The sequence below is a fragment of the Triticum aestivum genome, chromosome 3B (assembly GCF_018294505.1).
Source record: "Triticum aestivum cultivar Chinese Spring chromosome 3B, IWGSC CS RefSeq v2.1, whole genome shotgun sequence".
Taxonomy (NCBI): Eukaryota; Viridiplantae; Streptophyta; class Magnoliopsida; order Poales; family Poaceae; genus Triticum; species Triticum aestivum.
Genome location: NC_057801.1, coordinates 685,442,916 through 685,452,824, shown reverse-complemented (window position 1 = coordinate 685,452,824; position 9,909 = coordinate 685,442,916). Strand labels below are relative to the sequence as shown.

Here is a 9,909-nt window from a genome sequence, read left to right as displayed (position 1 = left end):
CAGGGAGCGGCGACGCGCCAGACGAGGGCCGAGGTGACAAAGAAGGCGGCGGAGGTTGAGGCAGCGAGGAGGAAGACACCTGCTATCTCGTCGTCCAGGCGTGCCCAGACGCCACCGCTCTTCCCGCCGCCGGCAGACGTTGGCGCGGGGATTGCCTTCGACTTCGGGCCCCTCAGCCCGGGCAGATACTCTGGGTCACCCAGCCCGGCGAGGAAAAGGAAGGCACCAGAGGAGGAGGAGGAGGAGGAAGGAAATGACAAGCCTCTGCTTTCCTCCCTCATTCCTTGCACATCCCCCGACGGTGTTACTCACTTGCCTTCATTTTGCAGGGATGTGGAGACGCTCGCCTAGAGGATGAAGAGAGCCCGAACATCGGCGAGTAGCCAGCCCCCGGCAGGCACCTCCGGCATGCCACTGGTGGTGTCGAGCAGCCCGGACAGCAACCCCCGGTCCAGCCCCCAGCGTGAGTCCATCACCCACCCCCCATCAGTGTGCGTAATGCGTGATGCTTCAGTGCTAACCATGTCGTGGACGCAGGAGGGGAGCAGCACCAAGGGGAGCCACGAAGGGCTTCTCCTATTGTGCCTCCTCTGTCAACCACACCGCCCCGAGGGGCGTCCCCGGCAAGGGCACCAAGCCCCGAGGCCATGCACACGGAGGAGGAGGAGGAGAACGCCGGTGCTGGTGGCTTTCCTTCGGCACCGGATCTTGGCGGAGAAAGGGCTTCCGCCTCTCGGCCTGGCATAGGTAGGCTACCCTTTTTTTGTTTACATTCTTCTTTTCCTCTTTTCCTCACCGGCTTTCGATCTTGGCTCCACCCTGTCTCTTTCTTGGTGTCCAGGCCCTTCTTCGGAGGACGTCGACACCACCATCAAGGACGTCGCCGCGGAGGCCGCGGTGAAGGCGGAGAAGATTGCTGCCGAGGAGAGCACCAGGGGTGCCACCGAAGACGCCGCCAAGGGGCCCACTAAACGCCCCAACAAGGAGCATGCCGAGGAGCCCGGCAAGGGGCCCGCCGAGGGGACCGGCAAGGCCACTGCCGAGGAGGCGGTGGTCGACGACCAGCCCTCCTCCTCCGCCGCCTCTGGCTCCGGCAAGTACCTGAAGGTGAGCGATGACCTCTTCGTCCACCTTCCAGGCGCGTCAAGCTCCAGAGCCCCCGTCGAGGGGGAATTGCTCGACAATGAGGTGCTTGCCGCCGCCGGTTTTGGACGTTGTTGATGAGCCGAGCGTCGACGACGATGGCTCCCAGGAGGAGCGGTTGCACCGGGCCTGATACGTCTCCAACGTATCTACTTTTCCAAACACTTTTGCCCTTGTTTTGGACTCTAACTTGCATTATTTGAATGAAACTAACCCGGACTGACGCTGTTTTCAGCAGAACTACCATGATGTTGTTTTATGTGTAGAAAAGAAAAGTTCTCGGAATGTCCTGGAAATCCACGGAGGCACTTTTTGGAATTAATAAGAATTTTCGGTGAAAGAATTAATGCCAGCGGGCCCACAGCCTGTCCATGAGATAGGGGGGCGCCCCCCCCCCTAGGGCGCAGCCTCCTATCTCGTGGGCCCGCTGTACATCCACCAACGTCAACTCCAACTCCATATATTCACGTTCGGGGAGAAAAAAATCAAGGAGAAAGTTTCATCGCGTTTTACGACACGGAGCCGCCGCCAAGCCCTAATCTCTCTCGGGAGGGCTGATCTAGAGTCCGTTTGGGGCTCCGGAGAGGGGGATTCATCGTTGTCGTCATCATCAACCATCCTCCATCACCAATTTCATGATGCTCACCGCCATGCGTGAGTAATTCCATCGTAGGCTTGCTGGACGGTGATGGGTTGGATGAGATTTACCATGTAATCAAGTTAGTTTTGTTAGGGTTTGATCCCTAGTATCCACTATGTTCTGAGATTGATGTTGCTATGACTTTGCTATTCTTAATGCTTGTCATTAGGGCCCGAGTGCCATGATTTCAGATCTGAACCTATTATGTTTTCATGAATATATGTGTGTTCTTGATCCTATCTTGCAAGTCTATAGTCACCTATTATGTGTTATGATCCGACAACCCCGAAGTGACAATAATCGGGATACTTCTCGGTGATGACCGTAGTTTGAGGAGTTCATGTATTCACTATGTGCAAATGCTTTGTTCTGGTTCTTTATTAAAAGGAGGCCTTAATATCCCTTAGTTTTCGCTAGGACCCCACTGCCAGGGGAGGGTAGGACAAAAGATGTCATGCAAGTTCTTTTCCATAAGCACGTATGACTATTTACGGAATACATGCCTACATTACATTGATGAATTGGAGCTAGTTCTATATCACCCTATGTTATAACTATTGCATGAGGAATCGCATCCGATATAATTATCCGTCACTGATCCATTGCCTACGAGCTTTTCGCATATTGTTCTTCGCTTATTTACTTTTCCGTTGCTACTGTTACAACTACTACAAAAACCCAAAAACATTTATCTTTACTTTTGCTACCGTTACCTTTATTATCATACCACTTTTGCTACTAAATACTTTGCTGCAGATACTAAGTTATCCAGGTGTGGTTGAATTGACAACTCAACTGCTAATACTCAAGAATATTCTTTGGCTCCCCTTGTGTCGAATCAATAAATTTGGGTGGAATACATTACCCTCGAAAGCTGTTGTGATCCCCTACACTTATGGGTTATCAGGGCCATGCGTGCCAACTTCCGGAAACTCCAGGCTCTCCACCGCGCTCGCCTGGACAAGGCCAAGTCCAAGACGGCGGTGGTGGAGAAAGTGGAGGCAGATTTTAAGGAGCGCGTCACCGATGCACAAGGTTGGTGGCGCCAGGCTCAGGACGAGCTGAAGGCCGCTCAGGGCGAGCTGGCCAAGCGCGACCTGGAGCTCGTCATGAGGCTGGCCGACATCAAGAAGGCCCAGGAAACGGTGAAGAGGTTAGCCGACGAGGCCGCAACCGTACGGTCCCAGCACGAGGCCGCCCTGAGGACCTAGGAGGAGGACCTTGTCGCGCGCGAGGAGAAGCTTGCCGCCACTCTCCGCGGCAAGGATGAAGAAGTGGACAAGCTCGTCCTGCAGCGGGCCCAAGAGCTGGAGCGGAGGCATCAGGAGGCATTCAACTCCCTGGCTCAGGCTCACGCCAGCAAGGTGAAGGAGCTGGAGGATCAAACCCTAAAGTTGTCCCAGGAGAAGGACACGCTCAACGGCGCCCTGACAGAGGCGCAGGGCGAGATCATTGGCAAGTCTGGAGAGCTCTCCGAAGCCAATGCCTCCATCAAAGATCTCAAGCTGAAGCTGGGAGAGCTCGAGGAGGTGCTGTCGGGGGCCTTGACCCGGGAGGGACTCCTGACAAAGGAGCTGGAGACGGAGAAGCGGCTGCTGAGGAACGAGACCGCCAACCTCAAGGATCACAAGGCGGGCGAGAAACGCTGGCTTGAGCGCCTTGCCGCTGTCGCAAACTCGGCCGCCGACCAGCTGGCCATCATGGGGGTGTCGGGCATGGAGTACGCCCTGGAAGTGAACCTGAGCCCCAACGCCAGCCTGACCATATACTTTGAGAGGGTCGTTGGCGCCTTGAAGCGGCTCCACTCCAACCGGGCGGCCTCCCTTGCCGAAGAGTCCTGGATTCTTTGCCAGGGGGCCATCACCAAGGTGCTCGTCCAGATAGCGCATTGGCATCCTGACCTCAACTTCGAAGCGGTGCTGAAGAGCTTGCCGGAGGATGCTGACATCGCAGCGCTCAACGAGCGTATCCAGCCCATCCTCAGCCGCATCGACAAAATCAAGAGGTTGGAGGGCCAGCGTCGGGACTGAGCACCTCATTTCTTATCGCTGCTGCAGGTTCATGACCAAGACAAATGCTATCTTTAGTTAGAACCGCGGCGGCAATTTATGTAATACGACTCTGCAGTACCCCTGAAACTATGCATGTTATTTTCCTGTTAGATTTTCCTTTGTATGTATGCCCCATGTCGATTGGGTAAGCTTGCCGGCGCGTAAACCCGGGGCGGCGCCTTGAGGACAGATCCTCATTAGCCTGCCAGGTGTGCTTGCTGCCGGCGAAGCACCTCACCGCCGCCAGTGCGGCCGCTCGATCTGTCAAGCTTGACTCGGGTCAGAAACGAGAGCGTAGCTGGTGGCGGAAGGCTACCCTTCCGCTCTCGACGCGGCCGCTCGAACTATTGAGGAGGCTCGAAACAGAACAAGGGCGTTGCCAATTGCAGGAGGGCCCCTTCGCGTACAGGTTTCCCAAACATAGGCAGAACCACCGAGGATAACAACCTTATATTTAAGGATAAAAACTTAAAGTTTAGCATGACTTAGCTCTTTCGTCGCCGCCTCGGCATCCTTCGCGCCAACGGGCAGCGCCGCCCTCTTGGCCGCTTTCACCACATATGTCGTGGTGATGATGAACTGCTAGGCCTACCCCTAGGCCAGATTCTCACAATTTGCGCCGCCCAAATGGAGGTGGTGTAGTGAGCTAGGAGTAATGAAGAGAGAGAAAGGTAGGTAGAAGAGGGAGAGTAATGGGGGAGAAGTCTTGAGGAAGAAGAAGAGTGAGAGAGGGAGGATGTGGGAGGTAGGGGAAAGGGAGGAGAGGAGATGGGGGATGGGGGTGGGTGGGGAAAAGGTGGTGGGGTGCTGCTCCTTAGCAGTAGCGCGGGAGGAAAAGAGCGCTACTGCTAAGGGTGTAGCAGCAGCGCGCTTTACAAACACGCGCTACTGCTAAACGGACCAATCGTGAGGACAATTTCAAAATTAGGAGCAACGACGTGACAAAAAAAAGCGCTACTACTATTGCTTTAGCAGTAGCGCGCATCACGCCACCGCGCTGCTGGTAAACTGAGGTTGCTGGGTTCTATCGGTACATTTTTATAGCAGCACGATTTATCCATTAAGCGCTACTGCTAAATTTTCATCAGCAGCGCACTTTTTTGAAGATCGCTACTGCTAAGTAGCAGTAGCGCCTCTTTTTGAGTCGCGCTGCTGCTAAGATTCTGTGTATAAGGTTTTCCCTAGTAGTGTAAATGATCGCTGGCGCCCGTTCCACATGTCCAGCCATGAGCCCAGAGAACTGAAACTTCACCTTCTCCAATTCTGCCTCGGCGCTCTCCAGCTTCGCCTCCGTAACCTCCGCCTTCAGAGCCCCGGGAAGTGAAGTTGTTTGCCTCCACGTCGCTGCCAAGCCGCTAATCGACCGATGATGTTCAGCCCACCAAGCTTGGATTCAACACAAGGGAAGGAGCAGTGGCCTTCTTGGGACCCGAGCGGCGGCCACCTATCGTGCAATACTCTTTCTCACTACCGGCGGCGCCCGCGAATGTGTCAGCTTCGTGGTCGTGGCGGAGGGGCATGACCTCAGCGGAGCCGGCAATGTCCTCCTCCTTGGTCTTGCCCCACACCTCGTCTGCTGCATCATCGAACTCCTTGTAGGCGGCCTCCAGTTCCGCCTAACGCTGGCGGTACCACTAGCGGGCGAGGCGGATCTCGCGGGCGAAGCAGTAGGGCTCGAGCAGCGCCGCTTGCTACACCACGTCCTCGTTCGGCGTGATCTCCCTGCCGGTGTCGAGCTGCTCCTTCCGCTTGCTGGTGCTCCTAGAGGAGCTGGAGATTGTAGACGGCGTTGGCCTGCGGTTCCAACGGCCATCTTTTCTAGTTCCTCGAACTTTTTTTCCTCCTTCAACCATTCCTCCACCTCCAAACTCGACTAATCCTAATTTACAAAATTCAATCAACTTACATGTAGCTATTTTGAATAGAAAAAGTATTGGATTACTTGGCATGCCATAAGAGCATCTCCAACAACAGACCAATAATTTGGTAACCAAAAACTGACTTTGCGGCAGAGAGAGAAAAATTGGTCTCCCCAAAAATATCTGCTTTTCCATAAGACCAAAAACTAGACATAAAAAAATTGAGAACCATATGAAACATGGCAATCCGACAATGGGGAGGCCGGGAAGCGGATCCGACGAAGTGGAGAAGCTCGGTGGGGACAACAATGATGACGACGGAATCCGGTAGCGGGGAAGTTCCATGATGGCGGTGCGGTGCTCGGGGATGACAACGGGAGCTTGCAGATGTCAACGCCGTGCTCGGGGACGGCGGCGTGAGCTTGTGGATGTCAGCGGGGAGCTTAGGGATGGGTGCAAGGGTGGATCCGACGATGTGGAGCGCTGTGGGACGACAAAAATTGGGCAGGACCCAATGACGGAGGCGCAAGCTCGCAACGTTCGTGATGCAGTGGCAGCGGGGCTTGGGGAGGCCGCGGGGGGAGTGGCGGCGGCGGCGGCCGGCTAGGCGGCCTGGAGGAGGGATGAGGCGGCACATTGACGATGAAAATTCACCAAGCGGCGATTGGGCTTGACGCTATTATTTTGTGGTTTTTAGTCGCTAGTGGTGACATGCATCACTTGTGGAATTTTTTGGTCGGGACAACTGTTGGATCTGTTTTTCTTTTTCGAAAAAGAAAAAAAAAACAGTTTTTTGGAGAGTGTAATTTTTTTGGGTCATTTGCATTTTTGCCCCTAACTCGAACCACCTACTCAGATTTGCCCCTAATTTTAAAGCATGCTCAAATTTACCCCTCTGCCGTTAAGTCACTACTCGGAAATGCCCTTATGTCCAGTCAAAGGCCTTTTTACCGTCAGAGGCCGATGTGTACTGTAGCAGACGGAAAGTGCTACAGTATTGGACGGAAAGTGTTACAGTACTAGACGGAAGGGCATTTCTGAGTAGTGACTTAACGGCGGAGGGGCAAATTTGAGCATGCTTCAAAATTAGAGGTAAATCTGAGTAGTGAGTTCGAGTTAGGGGCACAGATGTAAATGTTCCAAATTTTTTTGTCTGCTGTTGGAGATGCCCTGATCAAAGCCAAAATCCACTAATACAGTCGAAGGGGAAAAAAGAGAGATGGAGAGCGGCGGCGCCCAAGAGGTCACGTGGTCGATGGCTCTGATGAGCGGAATGACCTTGTGCGACGACAGCCCCCTCGAAGAGAAGGGAAGAGGGATGGAGAGCAGTGGCGCGCTAGCCGTCTCATCGTCGATGACCCCGCGGGGTCACGAGGATCCAAACGAAGAGAGGAGAGTAGGTAACTCTTTCCATCTCGATTGTTGAATGACCTGAAATATCATCAATCCTAGCTTAGCTCATCTAGTTGTAATAAAATACAGTAAAGCTTAGCTCATATACGTGTTTTTATATCGCTGAATTCCTAAAAGTGCACCTCCTTTATATGGGATTATTGGACCTATGCCACTACAAGAACAGAACTTCGGCAAAATACCACTAAAGGTCCAACTTTAGATTTAGCAGAGCGTTTTGCAATTTTCCATATCTGTCACCCTTCCGTTAACTAACATCATTTTGCTTTCTATACTGCCATTTCACCCGGATTCAACACACAAGCCATTTAACTGCACTCGTTCATCCATTCAGTAAAAAGCTGCAGTCATTCATTCCACCAGGTTCCTTAATTCTGACATGGTTCTAAACAGCGTATAATAGAAGCATGGTTGCTAGGTAGAGACCTAAGACCATAGTTTACATAATAGAGTCACAGAGATCTGACCAAGTACCAACTTATAGTCTGGATAATAAAGCCTTTGGTTTGTTCCTCTAGGTGAGATGGGTCCGTCGGCGCTGATTTCGGCCCAAGCCGGTGAAAAACGGGCTCCTGGGGCGTGACTGAGCCGGTTTTTCGGCGCCGGCGCGAAAAAATCGCCTGGGGGCCGTGTTGGGGGCGCGGCCGGAGATGCTCTTACACTGATGGTGTTTGAGCTTGGTATAAACGGCCACTTTGATGCTAGAACTTGTGACATACATTGAACTGTTGCAATAACTTGGCTCGGGTGTGCAAATACGGTCCTAATCACGCTTGGATACGAAATCCACGCTGACTTGATGGGCCAACATGGCATGGGCCTGCTGTCAATGACTTGAAGCGTGTGGCCTGTTAATTTTTTTTCCAGAAAACCCTCGAATTTTTTTATTTCTCACAAAAGAGACCCTGTCCACGCGGTAGATGTTTTTTCTTTGTTGTATGACAGGTGGGCGCCGACGTGAAAATTAAAAGGAAAAATGGTCAGCCTTCTACAATCAACGTGAAAATTAAAAGGAAAAATGGTCAGCCTTCTACACTCGACGTGAAAATTAAAAGAAAAATCGTCAAAGCCTTCTACACTCGAACGCGCAATCAAATGCTAGGACGTACCAACTCACAGCCACTACACCATATACTCTGGGATGTTCAACAAAGATAACAGACGTTTAATGTTATGAGTATCAACTAGGAAACATGCCCGTGCGTTGCAACGGGAGAAAACGGCCCTCGCGCTTATCATTGAGCATGCTAAAGACCTCATCCTCATGCCCATAATATAATAAACATGACTAATACATCATCCTCAGTTTCACATCCTCCATTTCAATATAACATCAGACACATGTTTTCGCTTGTCATCTTTGCCGTCCTCGTCGCCGGTTGTCGCAGTACCAATTGTCACTAACCAAGGTTTGCAAGGTCTAATAGCTGGATTGTTGAGCCGCCTTCGTGCCTGGTGAAGATCAAGAGAGTTGAACACAGTTTTTTATCATCTGACTAATATAATAGGAAAAAAACCCTGCACATAATATATATTTGTGTCATCATATAAATTGATTAGTTTGTGTCGGATAGACCATGAAACCTTAGTTGGACTCCTCATGCATTTTGACGGAAGTCACTCGGCCGAGTGAGACTGGTTGTATATGAAGATGCGACAAAGAAAAATATTCCTTCCATATCCCTAGTCTAATAAAATGAAGTAAAACAAAGCATCATGTGGGCATATTTAAAAAATTCGCCAAGTTTTATTAATATAGATATAGATTAAAACAATTTAGCTACAGTACCTCCCAGTTTAGAAAAAAACATGTTTACAAAAATGTTTACCTTTTCAAATTTAAAGTTAAAACAATATTTGTGTTTTTAAAATGTTTGCAAATTCAAGAAATAATCACAACAGTACCTTCTAGTTTTAATAAATTGTTTGTGTTTTAAAAAATACTCAGGTTTCAAAAAAAGTAAAAAGACAAATATTGTTCTTTAAAAAAATGTTCGGCCTTAATTTTTTTATTAACAACTTTGTAAAGTTTTCACATTCTTAAATATATTCACTTCAAAACATATTTTCCTCTTTGTATCTGGCGCGACTATGTATTTAATTTAAAATTTCGTGGTGCTAATTAAACACCTAGTCTCGTATAGTCTAGTGGTTAACATTTGAGGTCTCTAGCGTGAGCGGCTGGTTTCAATTCCTTGTGTAGCGGTACTTTTTCTTGGAAGTTCTTTTACTGGCGCGGGCTGTATGCTAATGGGCCGGCCCATTTCGGCTCTGTGCGTCCTGTGTTTTTTTTTGACAGAAACGAATCAGAGAACGAGAAAACGCCCGCACTAGGAAAGGTCTGGGACGTACGAAGCCTGGGACGTACGAAAATTATGTGTGTCCCATCGTGAACGAAAAAAACTGAAGAAACAATCCTCCCTTTAATATTATTAGGTAAAGATAAATATAAAGATAACAATAAAAATAAAGTTACAGGTGTTCCTCAAAAATGATAAGTTTTTTTTTGAGGGGTAGACTGCACCATTTACTCTCGGATGTTCAAAATGATAAGTAGTAGTATAGTGATGATGCATGTGGGGCTTAAATTGGGTGCAGATAATGCGGCCCATTTTGCACGCGCTAGTTCCTTTTGAAATATTTGTAAAACGTAAGTAATAAAAGCAAAGTTCAAAATATTTATGTGTTATAAATATTATACATACAAACGATGATTAGTACTACATAAAAACATTTAAATATACACACATGTATTATATAATTGTTTTTAGTAAATGTGGGCACTTAAAATGCTTAATGAATA

At 49.7% G+C, this 9,909-nt stretch overlaps 1 pseudogene; it reads left to right on the top strand.

Moving 5' to 3' along the window:
- The first annotated feature begins 522 nt into the window (after positions 1–522).
- LOC123067695 (uncharacterized) overlaps positions 523–9,909 on the top strand; it is an 11,631-nt pseudogene continuing 2,244 nt past the window's right edge.